The 21,496-nt window shown below is 42.2% G+C and overlaps 1 protein-coding gene across 7 annotated transcripts in view; it reads right to left on the bottom strand.

Annotated features, from left to right (window-relative positions):
- LOC144494877 (guanine nucleotide-binding protein G(I)/G(S)/G(O) subunit gamma-7) overlaps nucleotides 1–21,496 on the bottom strand; it is a 262,401-nt gene that overhangs the window by 172,518 nt on the left and 68,387 nt on the right. For 6 of the 7 annotated variants that reach the window (XM_078214365.1, XM_078214366.1, XM_078214367.1 and 3 more), the window contains exon 2: nucleotides 19,289–19,359. The exons of the other annotated variant lie outside the window; for it this stretch is intronic. The gene's annotated coding sequence lies outside the window, so the exon portion shown is untranslated. The remainder of the gene's footprint in view (nucleotides 1–19,288; nucleotides 19,360–21,496) is intronic. 7 annotated transcript variants of the gene reach the window in all.

Below are 21,496 nucleotides of genomic sequence, written 5' to 3'. Positions count from 1 at the left end.
CAGTCAGAGCCCTACATGCTGCCTACTGTCTGATGGCTAAATCTGTCCCTGCAAAGCTACAGATGGGCAAGCATTGGCAGGATCCTCACAGCCTCCAAAACCCAAAGCACGTCAATCAATCACAACTGAGCAGTCAGTGCAGGGAAATTAGCAATCAATCTCCATCTCTGGGACATTTCACGTAGGCTAATAGGAAACACTCCCTGGGTGTTTAACACCATGTAGCACTGTCATATTTCTGTTTAATGTTTATGAACCATAAAGCTTACATTTCAAAGCTCCATTGTCTCATCCTCCCCATCTTTGCTTGCTGCTGAGTCGCTTTTTGGCTTGTGAAGAATGATAAACAAGAGTGAAAGATGAGCAGTGGATGTCGGTGAGAAGGATGAATTGTTGCTTGCATGACTCTTTTGTTTTAGAGGCTGGTGGGGGCACAGTGTCAGGAGGTTGTACTGTCTCATATTAACTGAGATGTGTGTGAAATAGTCTGCCTTGGTCATCCCTGGCAGCTAATGGGGAAGTGCAGATGTACTCACTAAACCAGGCTTCTCTTCCTCTTCATGTTGCTCCTCCTCTGAAGATGAAGGACGTTCATCACCTTCTGCCCCATAAAACTTATGTCCTTACTGTGCAAGGCACAGCACACTACACCACTACCATTATGGAACCATTTCCTGGTGCTTGCCTAAGGGTCCTCTGGATCAGTCTAAGCACCTGAATCGTATCTTTAAATTCTGGATAGAACATAGAACATAGAACATAGAAAGCCACAGCACAAACAGGCCCTTCGGCCCACAAGTTGCGCCGATCATATCCCTACCTCTAGGCCTATCTATAGCCCTCAATCCCATTAAATCCCATGTACTCATCCAGAAGTCTCTTAAAAGACCCCAACGAGTTTGCCTCCACCACCACCGACGTCAGCCGATTCCACTCACCCACCACCCTCTGAGTGAAAAACTTACCCCTGACATCTCCCCTGTACCTACCCCCCAGCACCTTAAACCTGTGTCCTCTCGTAGCAACCATTTCAGCCCTTGGAAATAGCCTCTGAGAGTCTACCCTATCCAGACCTCTCAACATCTTGTAAACCTCTATCAGGTCACCTCTCATCCTTCGTCTCTCCAGGGAGAAGAGACCAAGCTCCCTCAACCTATCCTCATAAGGCATGCCCCCCAATCCAGGCAACATCCTTGTAAATCTCCTCTGCACCCTTTCAATGGCTTCAACATCTTTCCTGTAATGAGGTGACCAGAACTGCGCGCAGTACTCCAAGTGGGGTCTAACCAGGGTCCTATAAAGCTGCAGCATTATCTCCCAACTCCTAAACTCAATCCCTCGATTAATGAAGGCTAGTACGCTGTACGCCTTCTTGACCGCATCCTCCACCTGCGAGGCCGATTTAAGAGTCCTATGGACCCGGACCCCAAGGTCCTTCTGATCCTCTACACTGCTAAGAATGGTACCCTTCATATTATACTGCTGCTTCATCCCATTGGATCTGCCAAAATGGATCACTACACACTTATCCGGGTTGAAGTCCATCTGCCACTTCTCCGCCCAGTCTTGCATTCTATCTGTGTCTCGCTGCAACTTCTGACATCCCTCCAAACTATCCACAACACCACCTACCTTGGTGTCGTCAGCAAACTTACCAACCCATCCCTCCACTTCCTCATCCAGGTCATTTATGAAAATGACAAACAGCAAGGGTCCCAGAACAGATCCCTGGGGCACTCCACTGGTCACTGACCTCCATGCAGAGAAAGACCCCTCCACAGCCACTCTCTGCCTTCTGCAGGCAAGCCAGTTCTGGATCCACAAGGCAACAGCCCCTTGGATCCCATGCCCTCTCACTTTCTCAAGAAGTCTTGCATGGGGGACCTTATCGAACGCCTTGCTGAAGTTCATATAGACCACATCCACTGCTCTTCCTTCGTCAATGTGTTTGGTCACATTTTCAAAGAACTCAACCAGGCTCGTAAGGCACGACCTGCCCTTGACAAAGCCGTGCTGACTACTTTTGATCATACTAAACTTCTCTAGATGATCATAAATCCTGTCTCTCAGGATCCTCTCCATCAACTTACCAACCACTGAGGTTAGACTCACCGGTCGGTAATTTCCCGGGCTGTCCCTGTTCCCTTTCTTGAATATAGGGACCACATCTGCAATCCTCCAATCCTCCGGAACCTCTCCCGTCTCCATCGACGATGCAAAGATCATCGCCAAAGGCTCCGCAATCTCCTCCCTCGCCTCCCACAGTAACCTGGGGTACATCCCATCCGGTCCCGGCGACTTACCAACCTTGATGCCATTCAATAGTTCCAACACATCCTCTTTCTTTATGTCCACATGCTCGATCCTTTCTGTCCACCGCAAACCAGCAGTACAACCACCCAGATCCCTTTCCACCGTGAATACCGAGGTAAAGTATTCATTAAGCACCTCCGCCATTTCTAACGGTTCCGCACAAACTTTTCCCCCTTCACCTTTTAAGGGTCCTATGCCTTCACATCTCATCCTAGCTTACTTAATAACAAATTGCTTGTTTAATTTCTGTTGTATCCTTCCCTTAGGTCGCTGACAAAGGTTCCATCAGCCACATCGCTGGAGGCAGCCCTCATCTCCAAGGAACTATCAGCTTATTCTACTTGGAAATGCAAATATCTGTGAGAGACTTGAGCAGTGCAGGATGGAGGCATCATATTAGATATTTTGGTATCTTGCACAGACATGCAGGATAAGCTTTCAGTAGTTGCAGACTAGCTGAATATTGACTGAGTGGAATCCCAATTGGTGACTCCTCTTGGGTGATCTAAGGGTACTTTGATTGTCACAGGGTGCAACCTATGACTATCTGTGTTAGTTGGATTCCAGTCAGAGCAGCAGAAGGCCCTCTTATTTTGACTTGCCTTATTAAAAGCAAAATGACATAAGTGTTGGACCGAGCACATGTGGCATCAGTCACCTGGGAGCTATGCTTATAGGCACAAAATTGAGAGATTCTACAAAAGACACCATTAGATTCCGGAAGGTCCTGGAGGTAAAGAAATTAATAGCTGTGTGACATTGATGCCCACTGGCAACATATGCCTTCCTGGTTTACTTGAAGGAGGCCTTCTTCCAGGAATCTGCAAATGTCAGTTATGAGAGAGTCTGAGCCTTATGAGGCACTGGTTCTCAGTCATGTTCCAAAAGCCGGTCCTCTACCTCCACTATGTTGGGGGCATAATGAACTTGTTCATTCTCTCTGTCCTGTGGAGCAGCAGGTGGTTGGGGAGAAGGCAGCTGCTGCTCCTCATGTTCCTCACCAGAGGTCCAATGTAGAGCTGCATAAGCTATTCCCATGCTGATAAGAGGACTGATAGCTGAGCAGCACAGATCAAAGAGAAAAAGCCTAAGGTAGCATGAAGAACCTCCAAAGTCTTTGAAATCAGTTCCAAAGCAGTGAAAGCTCACCCTCAGAACAAATCCTGTGAGCAAAAGCCTTTCATTTAGCCAAAGAAGCAGGTGTTATATCTCACTATTGAAAAGCTTTCCTGGCTGCCAATTGCTCAGTCCCCTCAATCCCTGCTGTCTTCTCATCTTGTTTTACCTGGAGAATTGAATGAAGCTCAACAAACTTGTATGCTCAGAATTGAAGTCAGAATTCCTGGTGAAAACTGCAGTTAATGACTATTTAACATATATACATGACAGATACACCTGTTCCTCAGGAGTTCCCAGCACATTGCAGGAAGTGCTCAGGTCAAAGACAGGAATTGGTGGACTCCTTCTGGCTTCCCAACACCCTCATAGTTTCTGGTGCTTTAACCTACCACCCTCACACAAACTCACCCACATTACTAGTTAAAATGACCTGTGAACTCTTGTTTTTCTTTTGTTGCCTGACCTGCTAAATATTTATAGCATTTGCTGTTCTAGTACACTTGTATAAATGCTACTTTTGACTTGAAATGTCTTGAAAATTACAATCATGTTGCTGAGAATATGAAATCAAAATTTTCCATATGCTGTTGGTACTCTTCAGTGACCTCAATGAAAATACTCCACAGCAAACAGACTTGAGGACAGCTGGAACAGGAAGTACAGTGGTGTTGGAGGAACGATTTTATAATAAATTGGAAAATCACAAGAAAAGTGCTTCAAATGCTCCCTCAATAAAAAAAACAGAAGTCAACAATATTGTATATGTTTAAATACCACCCTCTTGTGGTCAGATGTCAGAATATTTCACAAACAGGATTTTGGATTTCTACGTTATCTGCAATTGGAAATCCAGGCGTAAACTGTGTTCTAAGTTGAGCTGGTGTTCTGAAGCAAAATTATGATTCAAGTTTCTGCTTGAATTCTGCTCAAACTCCCTTGGATAATCACAATGTAAAATCTTCCATAAACCAGTACAATAAGGCAGTGTTTTACGTTACTATTCATTTTTATTCTGGCATCAAATTTTTCCTTGATGCATTTAAAATAGTCGCTTGGTGCAGTTTTAATAATAAGTTCAAAATGAGTAGATCAAAAAAATAAGCATTTTAATAAGTGTCTAGTCCATCATGTGAGTAACCTGATTTTAAATCACTGAAAATTACTTAAAATAAAACTATACAAAATAACTTACTGGTTACACATTGGCGTATACTAGCCAATTTTGTTTTAGCAATATTTAATATTTAAAAGCTTTTAAAGATGTCTGTTAGTGCCTTTGCACCCAAAAAAAATTAATCTTAAGAACCTCCTTGAAGACCCACAAATGGCTACAATTATTAGAAACTCAGAATGTTGATTACTTCAATCCAGGAACAAAAACCTTCACTTAACTGTCATATCTCACTATTTAAGGCTTTTTTGCCTGTCAATTGTTCAGTCCCATCAACCCTGCTGTCCTCTTGCCTTATTTTAACTGGAGAGTTGCATTAAGCCCGACTGGGCAGGACTGCATTTCAGAAAAATATTTTTTGAACCACTGCATTGCAGTTCCCGATTTGCACTGGATGTAATTTGCACTTAAAGTTCATCAAACTTCGCCAATTTCTGGCAAATTGCACTAAAAAAAGCAGCACCACCTGACAGAAACTCTGCTGCTTTATAGCTTTTCATTTCATAGGTTGTATTTATTCTACAGCAAAATATACTGTCAGCATGTTTGCTAATTTTTTGATTTGAGAAGGAGAGAGTGCAGAATGTAGTGTTAAAGTCATAGCTAGGGTGTAGAGAAAGATCAACTTAATACGAGGTAGGTCCATTCAAAATCTGATGGCAGCAGGGAAGAAGCTGTTCTCTAGTCAGTGCCCTCAACTTTTGTATCTTTTTCTCAATGGGAAAAGATGGAAGAGAGTATGTCCGAGGTGCATGGGGTCCTTGATTATGCTGGCTGCTTTTCCGAGGCAGTGGGAAGTGTAGACAGTGTCAATGGATGGGAGGCTAGTTTGCGTGATGGACTGGGTTTCATTCAAGACCCTTTGTAGTTTCTTGCGGTCTTGGGCAGAGCAGGAGCCATACCAAGCTGTGATACAACCAGAAAGAATGCTTTCTGTGGTGCATCTGTAAAAGTTGATGAGAGTCGTAGCAGATATGCCAAATCTCTTAAGTCTCCTGAGAAAGTAGAGGCGTTGGTGGGCTTTCTTAACTATAGTGTCAGCATGGAGGGACCAGGACAGGTTGTTGGTGATCTGGACACCTAGAAACTTGAATCTCTCAACTATTTCACCCCACTGATGTGGACAGGGGCATGTCCTCCACTGCGCTTCCTGAAGTCGATTATTATCTCCTTTGTTTTACTGACATTGAGGGAGAGATTATTGTCGTCGCACCAGTTCACCAGATTCTCTATCTCTTTCCTGTACTCTGTCTCGTCATTGTTTGAGATCTGACCCACTTTGGTGGTGTCATCAGCAAACTTGAAAATCGAGTTGGAGGGGAGTTTGGCCACACAGACATAGGTGTATAAGGAGTATAGTAAGGGGCTGAGGACACAGCCTTGTGGGGCACTGATGTTCAGGATGATCGTGGAAATGTTGTTGCCGCCTATCCTTACTGATTGCGGTTTGTGGGTTAGGAAATCTAGGGTCCAGTCGCAAAGGGAAGAGCCGAGCCCCACGCCACAGAGTTTGGAGATGAGTTTTGTAGGAATAATAGTGTTGCAGGCTGAGCTGTAGTCAGTAAATAGGAGTCCGACATAGGTGCCTTTGTTGACTAGGTGTTCCAGGGCTGAGTGTAGGCCCAGGGGAATGGCATCTGCTGTGGACCTGTTGTGACGGTAGGCGAACTGTAGTGGATCTAGGCAATCTGGGAAGTCGGAATTGATTCATGCCATGGCTAACCTTTTGAAGCATTTCATAATGATGTATATCAGAGCCACCGGACAATAGTCATTAAGGCAACGCTGCCTGGCTTATCTTTGGTACTGGGATGATGGTCATCTTCTTGAAGCAGATAGGGACCTCAGATTGGTGTAAAGAGAGGTTAAAGATGTCTGCAAATACCCTCACCAGCTGATCTGAGTGCTCGTCCAGGTGCTCCATCCAGGCTTGTCGCTTTCCATGGGTTGACTTTCGAGAAGGCTGCTCTGACGTCTGCGATGGTGATCTCGGATACAGGTTCATTTGAGGCTTCCAGGGTGGAGGTGGAGCTCTCGCTGACCTCTTGCTCAAATCGGGCATAGAATACGTTGAGCTCATCAGGGAGGGGTGCATTGGTGCTGGCGATTTTACAGGCTTGCATCTTGTAGCCTGTTATGTCTTGCAGACCTTGCCATAGTCAGTGGGAGTCCGTGTGGCTAGCCTGGGACTCTAACATCTCTGATGGATCTCCGTAGATCATATCTGGATTTCTTGTATAGGTCAGGTTCGCCTGACTTGAACGCCTCAGACCTGGACTTCAGCATGCAGTGGGTATCCCTGTTCATCCATGGTTTCCGGTTGGGAAACACGGATGTGCTTTTTTGGTATACAGTCTTCTACACACTTACTAATGAAGTCAGTTTCTGTAGTGGCATACTCATTCAGATTGGTTGCTGAGTTTTAAATATTAACCAGTCTACTGACTTGAAGCAATTCCGTAGGAGATCATCCGATTCCTCAGACCAATATTGCATGACTTTCTTTAATAGATTCTCCCATTTCAGTTTTTGCTTTTAAGCAGGGAGCAGGAGCACAGCCTTGTGGTCTGATTTACTGAAGTGTGGCTGGGCTATAGAAAGGAGGCATGTTTGATATTTGTGTAGCAGTTTGGGCCTCTGGTGGAACAGGAGTCGCGTTGGTGGTAGCTTGGTAGGATACTCTTGAGCTTGGCCTGATTGAGGTGCCCGGACACGATGAACATGGCCTCAGGATGTTTCGTCTCAAGGCTACTTGTGGTGGTGTATATTTCATCCAGTGCAGTTTTCACATCCGCATGGGGTGGGATGTGGACTGCTGTCAGGATAACAGGAGTGAACTCTCATGTAAGCTAGTAGGAGCGGCATTTTAACATCAGATATTCTAGATCCGGGGAGCAGAAACTCGCCAGTGTTGCTATGTCTAGGCACTAAGAGGTGTTGATCAGAAGGCAGACCCCACCTCCACCATTTATTATTTATAATAAATCAGCTTATCATTTCATGCACTGTAAGTACCTTTAATTTACCTTCTTAGTTCTGACAAAGAGCCAAAACATTAACTCTGCTTTCTCTCCTTACAAATGCTGCAAGATTTGCTGTTCTTGTCAGATTCCAGCATCTGCAGTATTTTGTTTATTTTACCAATAATGAAATCACTCTGAACTCTGTGGACATTGACACAATACCACATAATTCATGAAATCTATTTTGGGAAGGTCTATTCCACAAGAAATATTACAGTTCAAACTTTATTCAAAGTTTTATAAGATCTGGTTTTGCTACTGATCCTATTTTCCTTTGCCATTACTCAAAAGCCAGTCTAAAAGTGCTCTGACTGGTATGAGATGTACTATCGGAGTACTAATGCTAGGGCAATGAACCCAGGCTTGTATTCCCTCTGCAATCTGCAGAATGAAATGAGGAATCTCTATTTCTTTCAAAACTTATGAAGAAAACCAGCAACTGGCTTTACTAACCTCTTTTAAAGTTGAAAATATTGTTTATTGAGAAAAAAGTATTTTTGTTCAGCTTGAGGACAGAAGACCCACGAGTTTGATAGGATTGCAAATCAATCACAACGACACATGCACATAGAGTTAATTCCATTTTTCAGTGAAGCTTATTTCTTTTCTGTTGTTGGTTAATCTGCTGCTGTGTATCTGCTGCTGTATATTGGTTTAAAACAACTTCTGCATCACTTTCTTTTGGGTAAGCTTAGCAGCATATTTTACACTCACATTACATTGAATTACCTTATCCTCTTTGTCAAAGAAACTGTCATACACAGTGGTATGTACACGAGTACACTCTGCAACTTACTTTCTTTTTTTTTCCCCAGTTAACTTTTGTGCAGCCTTTTCTTACTGCTGCAACTCTTTCTATTATGGAATGCATATTGATGTTTTCTATGGAGAAGAAGAAGAATATGGATTTGTGAAGACACACATCAAATGAAACCCACTAACTGCCAGAAAAGGGCCACAGGTCATAGACAAGGAGGATGCATGTACATATACAGAAAATGGGTAACGAAATTCACGGAGATTATAACATTCAATATTTGTACAAAATAACTGCATGCATTCACTGTGCCAATGATTTGACTGTCATCAGCTTAAAGGATGTTTCTGTTCACTGCGGAACATAGAATATATTGTCAGTATAGCAAAAATATCCTTGACCCCGTTTTAATTCTGCACCATTCACTTCAATTAAAAAAACAAACCCAAAACCCAGGAAGAGCAAGTGTCCGAAACCTGTGGCAGATTGCATTCAAAGAGGAATCATGGGTTTAATCACTGATCAGAGGTGAAGAATGAATGGCAAAGATGTTTGGTGAAGTGGTTTCATCTGCTGCTGAGCAAACATACATCAAAGCCAAAGGTCCTGCTGAGAGTCACTTAGTGATTGACACCTCAAATAACAACTCACTAGTATGAACTACCGAGGATATCCTTTGTCCTATTGCATAGAAGATAAGAAATAAGAGCACAAGAATCACAAAAGACATGCTGATCTGAATAGAACTAAAAAAATTGCCAATTAGTTAGGCAATATTGGGCAACAGCAGTTACCTTTTTTTTAAGCAGCAAGCAACATCAGGCACCAAGAAGAAGAACTGAAGCATTTTCAGGAAGTTTCCCTGAGTATATTGAAATCCAAAGTACAAAATGTGATGACAGCTGGCTTCAACATTTTTGGTATTGGTCAGCGGGCACTCCCATCCATCCTACCTGGTAGTCCACCGCAAATCTTCCTAATGTGTCATGTTGGTAAAGCTATGATTTAGTGCCATTTCCTTCCTTTTTATGACTTTGCCATTAGTAAGTAGGGATTACCTTGGCTTCCATATAAAATGTGAAAGAACTCCATGAATCTATTACTATTTAATTCAAATTTAAACTGTAGCACTTTAAAACTGAGTAACAGCATGTTGTTTCTTTGAGTGGTGTTGAACACAAACTATAAATTTTCCATGAGTCAGGCATTGACTGCTATCCTTTGGCAAACATGATGTGGAGATGCCGGCATTGGACTGGGGTAAACACAGTAAGAGTTTTGACAACACCAGGTTAAAGTCCAACAGGTTTATTTGGTAGCAAATGCCATTAGCTTTCGGAGCGCTGCTCCTTCGTCAGATGGAGTGGGTATCTGCACTCAAACAGGGCATACAGAGACACAAAATCAAGTTACAGAATACTGATTAGAATGTGAATCTTTACAGCTGATCAGGTCTTAAAGATACAGACAATGTGAGTGGAGGGAGCATTAGGCACAGGTTAAGGAAATGTGTATTGTCTCCAGACAGGACAGCCAGTGAGATTCTGCAAGTCCAGGGGGCAAGCTGTGGAGGTTACTGATAGTGTGACATGAACCCAAGATCCCGGTTTAGACCGTCCTCATGTGTGCGGAACTTGGCTATCAGTTTCTGCTCAGCGATTCTGCGCTGTCGTGAAGGCTGCCTTGGAGAACATTCTCCAAGGCGGCCTTCACAACACACGACAGCGCAGAATCGCTGAGCAGAAACTGATAGCCAAGTTCCGCACACGAGGACGGTCTAAACCGGGATCTTGGGTTCATGTCACACTATCAGTAACCCCCACAGCTTGCCTCCTGGACTTGCAGAATCTCACTGGCTGTCCTGTCTGGAGACAATACACATTTCTTTAACCTGTGCTTAACGCTCCCTCCACTCACATTGTCTGTATCTTTAAGACCTGATCAGCTGTAAAGATTCACATTCTAATCAGTATTCTGTAACTTGATTTTGTGTCTCTGTATGCCCTGTTTGAGAGCAGATATCCACTCCATCTGACGAATGAGCAGCGCTCCGAAAGCTAATGGCATTTGCTACCAAATAAACCTGTTGGACTTTAACCTGGTGTTGTTAAAACTCTATCCTTTGGCAAACGCAATGCACTGTAACATGCTTTCCTGCCTCAAATTGGGAGAAAATCAGGTGCCATAGCGTGCTGCTGCCGACTTGTCTGACCAAATTCCCTGCTTACTCCCACTGGCACCCCTTCACTAGCCATCACATGTAACTGCTCGCAGAAAGGGGAGGTTTAATCCCTGACTTATTTCCCTCCTATCTGCTCCTCTATCCACTTTCCAGAATCGTCAAAAGAAGTGTAGCTGTTGTACTTGGATTAAGGGTTGATTAGCCCCAGTGGATGTTGAGGGCCCAGGAGAGGAATCCTTTTCTTCCATTTCACCCCAAGTACACCATGCATATTTTGAACCTGGCATGACATTTTGTTTGTTCTCAACTATTCTTTTGAAATCTTAATTTCCATTCCCTCCATCTCTCTGCCTCCTTCTGTTCCACTCCACTGCTATTTAATTTCCTCCCTCTTCCGTCCTTTGCTGCCTCTCTGAATCTCTCCTCTGGCCCTCTCCCTCACTAACAGGCAGTGTTTAAGAAGCCCTAACTCACACCTTAATTGCAGGTAAAAGCAACTGGCTTTTATGTCCTCCTGACAGAGGGAATGTTGTTCCTTACAATCATTATTGACAGTTTGTTTTTGGTATCATGTTCTGGATGAAACTAATTGGCTGATATTGTGATAGATTAAAATTAATTAGATGAAGCAGCATAACCATGTTTAGGTTTTCTTGACACAGCAACTTATAATGCATGTTAAGTCCAAGAGTCTGGTTTGGAGTTGGACTAGAAACTTAGAGGAGGCCATAAGGTTTTTATCGATAACAACTCCAGAGTGTCCTACACCCCTTAAAGAGTTCATTTTATATCAAGCATATAATATCTGTATATGGATTCTTTCTTGAGCAAACTGTTCACTTTTCCAGTGACGAATGTTATTTTTAAATCCTGTTAAATGACTATTCCTTTCAGTTCTATGTGTGAGGTAATCGGTCAGCAAATATGATGCACAACAGGAAAACGGAAATTCGAATCAACATCATCTTTTGTTTCATCATGTGTACGGATCCTTTCAAATAAACTTCATTGCGCACTGGGCACTTCTAAGTAGGTCAATCTTTCAATTTTAATGCAAATCTCAGGGAGAAGTGTGCTCAAGGCATTATTTTCTTTTACAAAGCAATCACTTGGAAATCTATTTTTATTTCACCACTAGTAACTCCTGAAATATCAGTTTTATTTTCAAAAACCTGACAATTAGTCTTTGGAATAAATGCCCTGTAATTAATGCAAAATCACAGTTAGACTTTATAGAAAATCTGCAAAGCCTGATTATACAAAGACCTGGTTAAATTTTAAAAACTCATTTTGCATTAGGTACTATATCAACAGCAAAGTCAGATGACTCACAAAATTGATGGCTGAGAGTGCAGGAAGAGTTGAAGAAACTGCTGGGTGCCACTGAATTAACCAGAATATGCATTTTACCACATGGACTGCAGCAGTTCAAGAATGCTGCTCACCACCACCTTCTCAAGGGCAATTAGGGATGGACAATAAAATTGCTGGCTAGCCAGCGACACCCAGGTCCCATTAAAATCATTTTAAAAATGCTTTTCCCTAGATGAATGCATTTTCAGCAACCATAATTTAGCAAGGGATGGAATTTTAGACATGAACGCTGCCTGTGTTAGGCAGCACTCAATGTGTTTTTTTTAAATTGATACAAAATATTGAGACCGTAGCTCCACAAAAGTACAAATGCTGAGGTTTGGTTTAAGCATCAACAATTCTTATAGTGTTGTTGTATTTACAATGTTCTGGAACTAATGGACCAGTCACATCTCTTCAGTGCTGTAAAGGACAAACATTAACATGTTCTATTAGCAGTTCTATTCCCATCAGCATACGGTGAAATAAATGAAAGTTTGACTGTGATTCAAATCCTGGAGCAGTCAACCACTTGTTTGTAGCTCACACCAATTTTTGGAGCAGCTTGTGATCTGTTTTATTAACCAGGACAGAAATCCATAAACACCGATATGTGATATTAAATGATCATTGGAACTCATTTTTGACTGTACCTGGGACCACTCGGTGAATTAATTTTGCCTTTAATTCGTCTAGGATTTAAAAAAATATTTCATTTTGCCTCTCAGGAGATTGGGGATGATATTACCGAGATGCAACATGGCTGAATGGAACATGCTCAATGGACCAGCTGGTCTATTTTTTGTATGTTTCATATGTTAAGTTGCATTTAAAATAAATGTAATTTACAGTGTATTGCAAGACAAGCTATCAGGATTGTGATGACACTGATAATATCATTCAAGTTTTATTTGAGTAGTTTATCAATGTTATTTCCTGCGATATGTTATTCCCTTTTGAATGTGTATTTGCAGAGGTTAGTGAGTTGACTGAGCTGCAGAACTGACAAGCATTAGCAGATTTTTCTGACAACACATATAGCTAACTGCAAAGTTGGGCTATGCATGAATCACCTCTACTTGCACTGCACTGACGTCATGGCCCAGATTTTCACCACGACGGGGAGGCTCTCCGTCATGTGAAAATAGTGGAAATGCTGAAAAATCTAAAGCCTTGTCCCCGAACATGGCTCTTTTCATTTTCGCGGAGGTGGGATTGGGGCAGGGCATATTTTGCGCATGTATGTTTTAAAGAGACAGTTCGCCATTTAAATCATCAGCTGCCTCCACTGAAGTGGAATTTTGGCTTGCCAGGAAAGTGAAATATGAAGTGTGCAGATTAGACCGGGTAAAAGCAGATTTGAACTTCTGAATTCATTTGGATGGCCAGGGTACCCTTTGGAGAGGCAAGGTGCACCTTTGGATCTGGTCCTGGGACACCTTGGCCTCCAAAGTAGGTTAGATGGCCCTTGGAAATGTTAAAATCATGAACTCATTACTGTCAACAGACCTGTCAAAATCAATTATCAAAACTAATTGCCAGAACTATCAGAAGTATCTGTCAAAGGGGGCTGTCAAGGCATTTAAAAGTTCAGCCTCTTTGGAAAAAAAATCCCTGGAGCATTAAAAGGATTGCTTGCTATTTCACTCTGTCTGTTGACATAAGCCTGCAGGCTTCCATTGTTGGGTTACTGCTGCATGACTGATTTGTCAACCATCCATATGTCAACCATCGGATATGCAATCAGTTTGATTCTGCAACATGGTGCACAGTAGTTAGTACTGCTGCCTCACAGCACCATGGATCCGGGTTCAACTCCAGCCTTGGGTGACTGCCTTGTATGGAGTTTGCACGTTCTCCCCATGTCTGCATATGTTTTCTCTGGGGGCTCTGGTTTCCTCCACAGTCCAAAGATATGCAGGTTAAGTGGATTGGCAATACTAAACTGCCCCTTATTGTTTCAAGATGTATAGGTTAGGGGGATTAGTGGGGTAAATAGGTGGGGTTATAGGGATAGGGCCTGGGTGGGATGCTGTCGTAGAGTCGGTGCAGACTCGATGGGGTTGAATGGCCCTCTTCTACACTGTCGGGATTCTATGATTAACGGCTACAAATGGTTTTCGACTCTGGTGCAGGGCTATGAATTTCAATGCTTGTTGTTGTAAGGAATTGTGCACTTGAATGGAATGTTTGTTGTTATACTTTTAGTTAAGGAATGCAAACATAAGAAATGTATTTTTACGAATGAAAATGTTTTTTCAATCCGATCTCTATTAGTTCCAATTCAAGCAATATTCCTCTAATAGACTTGAACCCCCTTTTCATAATCAGTTAGCAACAAACAGGTTTATGTGCTATACAGTCCTCGAGCCTCCAGAACACCTCTGGAGAGAGAGGCCTATTTCTCGAAGCAGGTCCCAAAAAGCAGCCTCCAGAGAGAGAGAGAGAGACACCTCTTGCTTCTTTCAGACCGGGCAGTAACTGCCTGCTTTTCTCCATAAGCTTAGCTCCTCCCCTTAAGCACATGACTGTCTCTGTCAATCAACCTAATCAAAACCCTATTCTGAAACCCCAGGGGAAAACCAAATAAATGAAAATGCATTAACTCAGAGTAACACAAACACATCCCTAGCTAAAATCAATCAGTAGCCTGCATTCTCAGCACGTGAGCTGCCTGGTGCTCAAACAAATCAGCACTGTGTAAAATAGAGCTGAATTTTAAACATGCCCCTTACAAGAAACATGATATAGATACAGTTCTTTAAGGCACAGTATCATCACAGGGGGGAAGATTGTCAATGCCTCCTCCATAACACTCCTCACATGAAAGCAGTGCAGAAAAAAATTCATGAATATTGCCTTGAGAGAAATGTAAAAGAATGATAATTTAACATTAATGTAGTGAACAAAGTGTTCATGGCATTTACTATTCCATGTCCTTCACACTGTCTTATTTTCTGACAACATCTTAAATGTAAGTGAGGTAGTAGAATGCCCTATATAGCTCCAGCCCTCATGTAGAAGTGTTCCTTTGCTCAAAGTTTACAAGCATTCAGCTCAAGATAATTCTCCCATCAACAGTAGAATAGTGATAGATTTAAGAGGCAGACTTCAAGAGGACATAGGCTGGTGGAATGTTTGGAGAAGTGTAAAATGGTACAGTTTGGTAGGAAGGATGAGAAGAGAGAATAAAGTGTGTGCAGGAACGGAAAGACTCAGGGATGTATGTGCACAAGTCATTGAAAGAGGCAGGACAGATTGAGAAAGTGGATAAAAAGGCATATGGGATTTTTGGCTTTAAAAATAGAGGTCGAGAGTACAAAAGCAAGGAAATTATGATGAACCTTTAAAAATGGTTCAGCTTTCATCTGCAGTATTGTGCACAATTGTGGACACTGCAATTTGGGAAGGAAGTAAAAGCTTTAGAGATGGCTCAAAAATGATTTATGAGAATAGTTTTAGAGATGAGGGACTTCAATTACATAGTTTTTCTTAGAACAGGGAGAAGAGATTTGATAGAAGTGTTCAAAATCATGAAGAGTATAGGCAAAGTAGATAAAGAGAAACTGCAAGTGTTGAGAACCAGGGGGACAGGTTTAAGGTGGTTGGCACAAGAATGAACGGTGATATGAGGAAAACCTTTTTTACAAAGCAAGTGGTTACGATCTGGATTGCACTGCCTGAGAATGTGGAGGAGGAACTTTGAATCAGAGTTTTGAAAAGGAAATTGGATAAACACCTGAAAAGAAAATACATGCAGGCCACAGGGAAAAGCAGGGGGGTGAAACTAGCTGAATTGCTCCTTGAAGAGCTGGCACGGAAATGATGGACTGAACAACCATTTCTCTGCTATAACCAAGCTGTGAAAAAGTCTTGAGTTACAAGGAGAACAATCAAAGCACACTTCTCTTTTACACTTGGATCGTTGGTTGCAGGTGTTTTTGACAAATGCATTGCCGTGAGGGACAGCAAAGGAATATAAAGAACTATTCATGTTAACCATGACGTTCTTCACTGTATTTCTCACAAAAATTCTGTTAAGACTGCATTAAACCACAAAGACATCATGTTGGGAATATCAGTGACGCACTTATCCTGATGCTTAGTAGAAGTTGAGGCATTGATCTCACATACATCAACTGAAGTAGAGATGGATTTTCCAGCTAAGGAGCAGAAATGGAAGATTGGTAGCAAGAAGAGAAATTTTCACAGACACTGTTTATCAGTAAAGCTTTCCCTGCATGTGCAGGAATGGAATGAAAGACAGGATTTAGGATTAAAGATGTGGCTACACACTGGAAACTAATATTGCTCATGATTTAAAATGCAGTTGCAATCAGAATGCATGGTTTTAACCAAATGGTGGAGGCTTTTGCAGGAAAGAGAAACAGGAATGTGGTCAACTAGTGATAGAGTGGTTATACACTGTCCTCTCATCACAAAGATCTGCTCTAAATTCTAGACCCGAAGGTGCCTTAGAATCATAGAATCATAGAAACCCTACAGTACAGAAAGAGGCCATTCGGCCCATCGAGTCTGCACCGACCACAGTCCCACCCAGGCCCTACCCCCACATCACTACATATTTTACCCGCTAATCCCTCTAATCTACGCATCCCAGGACACTAAGGGGCAATTTTTAGCATGGCCAATCAACCTAACCCGCACATCTTTGGACTGTGGGAGGAAACCGGAGCACCCGGAGGAAACCCACGCAGACACGAGGAGAATGTGCAAACTCCACACAGACAGTCAGCTACAAATCCTAAATCTATTTAAGCACAAATACAGAAATAAAAACAGAAATTGCTGGATAAACTCAGAAGGTCTGGCAGCACCTGTGTAGAGAAACAGAGTGAATGTTTCGGATCTAAGTGACCTTTCTACAGAACAGACCCTTCAATAGCACATATACAGCCCAGCTTTTATAATCATGAGTCTACAGCATAAAGATGTTCATAATCCTTCACAAAGGCACTCACATGGTTTAAAAAAATACCATTTTCACCCTCATCTGTCCACACCTCTCTACCTTGCTTTCCTGCTTTAAAACATTTCTTAAAACCTACCTCTTTGACTAAGGTTTTGGTCATCTGATCTGATATCTCCTTATGTGGCCTGATGTCATATTTTGTTTTATATTGTTCCTGTGAAGAAACTTGGGACGCTTCAGTGAAGGTGCTGTATAGAAGTCATTATTATTCAGAATCCTGGTGACCACAAAAATTACATTTGCGGTATGTTTCTCCCTGGGCAATTGCTTATAATCAGAAGGGTCCGGAACAATTTACTTCCCGCCTTACAATTTGTGTTTCCCTGCAGGAACATGATTGGTTCTCAATGGCACATTTCCACTCCATCTGATGAAGGAGCAGCGCTCCGAAAGCTAATGGTATTTGCTACCAAATAAACCTGTTGGACTTTAACCTGGTGTTGTTAAAACTCTTACTGTGTTAAAAAAATACTACATAGAAGACTAGTTATAGTGAAATGTTAGAACAATGCACAACAGTGGAGGTTGAGTATAGAGCCCAAAACTTTCACACTGCTTCAATTCTTACTACGCTTGACTTGGAAGAGTAGGCAGTGAGTGTGAAAAGTTGAAAAATGTTCCATCATTGTCCCCTCATCCCTGCTTACCTGAACTCTAGAACTGGCTATTCCACAGCACTCCTGACTACCTTCCCACATTCCACCCTCTGTAAACCTGCAGTCATCTAAAGTTTAGAATGTGTCTAAGCTTGTACCGTTCCAGTCACCCCTGTGTATGCAGATCTGCACCGGCTCCCTGTCAAGTAAAGTCTTGATTTTAAAACTTTCATCGGTGTTTTTAAATCCCTCCATATCCTCCACCCCGACAACCTTCTGAGATATCTGTGCTCCTCTAGTCCCGGCCTTATAAGGATTCCTGATTTTAATCTCTCTCTAGCCGCTACTGGTGGTCATGTCTTCAGTTGCCCAAGCCCTAAGTTTTGGAATATCTCCCTCATCTGTCCACACCTCTCTACCTTGCTTTCCTGCTTTAAAACATTTCTTAAAACCTACCCCTCTGACTAAGGTTTTGGTCATCTGATCTGATATCTCCTTATGTAGCCTGATGTCATATTTTGTCTTATATTGTTCCTGTGAAGAAACTTGGGACGCTTCAGTGAAGGTGCTGTATAGAAGTTATTATTATTCAGAATGCTGGCGACCACAAAAATTACATTTGCGGTATGTTTCTCCCTGGGCAATTGCTTAAAATCAGAAGGGTCCGGAACAATTTACTTCCCGCCTTCCAATTGGTGTTTCCCTGCAGGAACATGATTGGTTTTCAATGGCACAGTATGTGATTGTCCAAAGCTGATGCCTTGCTACAGTAGAAGATGATCACTTTAACAATTGGTCAGCAATCATTATCTGATAATGATCAAACTAGTTCCATACATAACTAATATCCAGCACATCAGATAATTTATACTGAAAGCAGATATGGACTAACCAACAAGCTGCTATTGCTACCCCAAATCTGCACACTACAGAATGTGACTCTTGTTATTTCTAGGTCTCACCAGAGAAGGGGAGCAGTTATAAAGTTATCAAGCTAATAAAACCAGCCTTTTATTCCTGCTGATTTTGGACTGGTACATTTGAAGAGCAAAACAATAGCAGCAGCATTTTAACCCAGAATCACTAAGGTACATAATATATGTTGCAAAGGGCCAGCAATGCAACATGGTCAAGTGTTTTTCCACAGAATTAGGGGAAATCAAGACATCTACAGACAAGTCCCCATTGGCACAAAAACAGAAAAATGCTGGAAAATCTCAGCAAGTCTGACAGCATCTGCAGAGAGAGAGTAGAGCCAATGTTTTGAGTCTAGGTGACCCTTCGTCAAGTCCCCATTGGCCTTGGGTACCCTCAAGAACATGGTTTCACCATGGCATAGGCAGATGCTTGAAAGTGGTTTGCCATTTGCTTCCTCAGCTGCTGAATGACACATGGGATACAATTAAAAATAAATGCACAGCACAAAATTAAATCCTTCAAACAGCATATCTATATTTGGCACAGTAACAGCGCACTGGAAAACAGAATAAATTAATTTTAAAGACAATCTGTATGCACCTGAAGTTACATATCTATATGACTGGCTATGTGAGTTACCATGATGGGATACTTAGAGGGATGACCAAGCCTGCACACCACAGTCGTCATCTGTGTTCTATTTTCCTTCTTTTGTTGTAATTCCTATGCAAATACCTGAGATTCACCTGACTGTTTGTTAATCTTGGTTATACTACTGGAGAAAGCTACTAATTGGGCACCAACTGCTCTTCTACAAGGAGGAAATACTGCAGGACATGTCAGTCTTAAATGCTTTAGCATACCTGCTGATGGGCAGTTGCAGAGGAAAGCTTGACAGAAGTCTGAAGATAGGTTGATCCTTCTGTCAGAAAACCTAAAAGAAAACAAAATTAAGTAGATTAAAAACTGCATGCTGACATAGAAAATGCCCTTCAGCAATATAAAAGGTTAATATAGCTATGAAGAATAATTGCTTTGTGGATAGATGTTATTATAATTACAGGCTACCTGTATATAGTATGCAGGCAATTAACAGCATGCAATATTCTGCTGAGATTATGAGGCACTCATTTTAAAAAAAATCTTTCTAGAATTAGATCCCATATGTATTTTTTAAAAGTATCTATCATGGATATGGTGGAGCCACTATTCTGTTTTTGAATTGTTTTATATTTCATATTTATTTTCCAGCCCCCCTCCCCTCCCCCACCTTTCTCTCTTCCCAGGAAAATAGTTCCACTGGTTCTCTGATATAATACCATGCACAGTTCCAGTCTACAAATCAACAATGAAGATATGAGAACCGAGCAATAATAACTATCAGGAAGAATTGAACAGGTTGGGCTCTGTTCCCAGAAAAGAGGATTGGTGTTGGCTTGTGGGCAGTCCAAAACTCAAGGTCTTAAATATAAGATAGTCACTCATACGTCAATACCGAATTCAGGAGAAACCAAAAGTAGTTAAAATGTGGAACTCCTATCACGTGGAGTAGTTCAGACGCCTTAAGGGGAAGCTCACTAAGTACATGAGGGAGAAAGTAACAAAATAATACGCTGATAAAATGAAATGAAAGTTGGCATGGAACCAGTTGAGTTGAATGGCCTTTGTTTTGTTGTAACTTCAATTTATAATTAGACAGAACATATTTAATATTAGGCTTAAGGAAGTCTTTATAATGCATTGTATCTGATTATGTCACAAATGATATACTAGGTGTGTGAGACAAAGGTAAAATGTTTTCCTCGTGCTTCTTGCACTGTCTGCAGCCTGTGACAGCGTTGATCACACCATCCTCCTCCAACACCTCTTCAGTGACATCCAGCTGGATGGGACTCCTTTCGTCTGGCTCCAGTCCTATTGTCAATCAAATCACTAACAATGGCTTTTCTTCCTCTTCCCCCACCTTCTATTTCACATCAGTTTAAGACACATTATTTATTTTCACATGTAAACTGATGATACCCAGCTCTACCCCACCACCACCTCTCTCAACTCCTCCACTGTTGCTAATTATCAGACTGCTTATTCAACATCTGAGTAAGAATTTCCTCCTGTCCAGGAAGATGGTGGTAGCTTGGATAATCAATGATTTCAAAAAGAAATTGGATGGGCACTTGAGGGAAATAATCTTGCAGGGCTATGGGAATAGAGCTAGTTACTGGGACTGACTGGATTGCTCATCAGACAGCTGACATGGACTCAATAGGCAAAATGGCTTCCTTCTTTGTCATAATGACTTTATGGTATTGATCATGGTCCACTTCAGTGGATTGCAAGAGGTCACAGAATCAGAACAGGCTATGCTGGAATGAAACCCAGACTGTGAGACATTGGGTCAGCATTCTTCCAGCAGCGAGAATCCTCCATGGCAGCATTGCCACTACAACATGGCAACATGTCAATTGTAGTAGTTATGCAGGTAATTAATGCTCATTTAAATGTGACTAATTGCAATCTAATTCATCAAGCCCACAAGGATCACAGGCTGTCAGATCCCCAACCACTTAAGGATGGCACAACCAAGTCAAGGACTCAGACTCATCTGTGGAAATCAGCCATATCAGAACTGACTTCAGTATTTTTGGATCATTGGAAGAAAGGGGAGAGGAGGCCATTGTCACATTATGATTGGAGGCCGCTAGATGAGGGTCAAGAATGAGCAGATGGGCTTTGAGGAGCTGAGGACCAAGAACCAGTGGGTCAGCTCTGAAGAACTGGGGGGTTTCCAATTGTGGTTGTGGCCTCTTAGCAGGACCTGTGGAGCGAGGCTCAAAGCCACAGAATCAAGGAGAACTGATAAGGCCAAGGACAATGGGGAATTTGTCTGCAGGTGCACACATGATAAAGGGAGACACCAAATGGCATGGGACTGATCTACTCAATCCTCTTGGACTGCCGTGTGGAGCAGAGGGAAGGTGCATTAGGCACCAGTACAGCAACAGCAAAAAGACCAGTCTCCAGCTGGAGGGTGCCAAGTGGACTGGCAGCAGGAGGCCGATCCACGATGGGCC

Source organism: Mustelus asterias, chromosome 6 (assembly GCF_964213995.1).
Source record: "Mustelus asterias chromosome 6, sMusAst1.hap1.1, whole genome shotgun sequence".
In the NCBI taxonomy this organism is placed as follows: Eukaryota; Metazoa; Chordata; class Chondrichthyes; order Carcharhiniformes; family Triakidae; genus Mustelus; species Mustelus asterias.
This window is presented reverse-complemented; position numbering and strand designations above follow the sequence as displayed.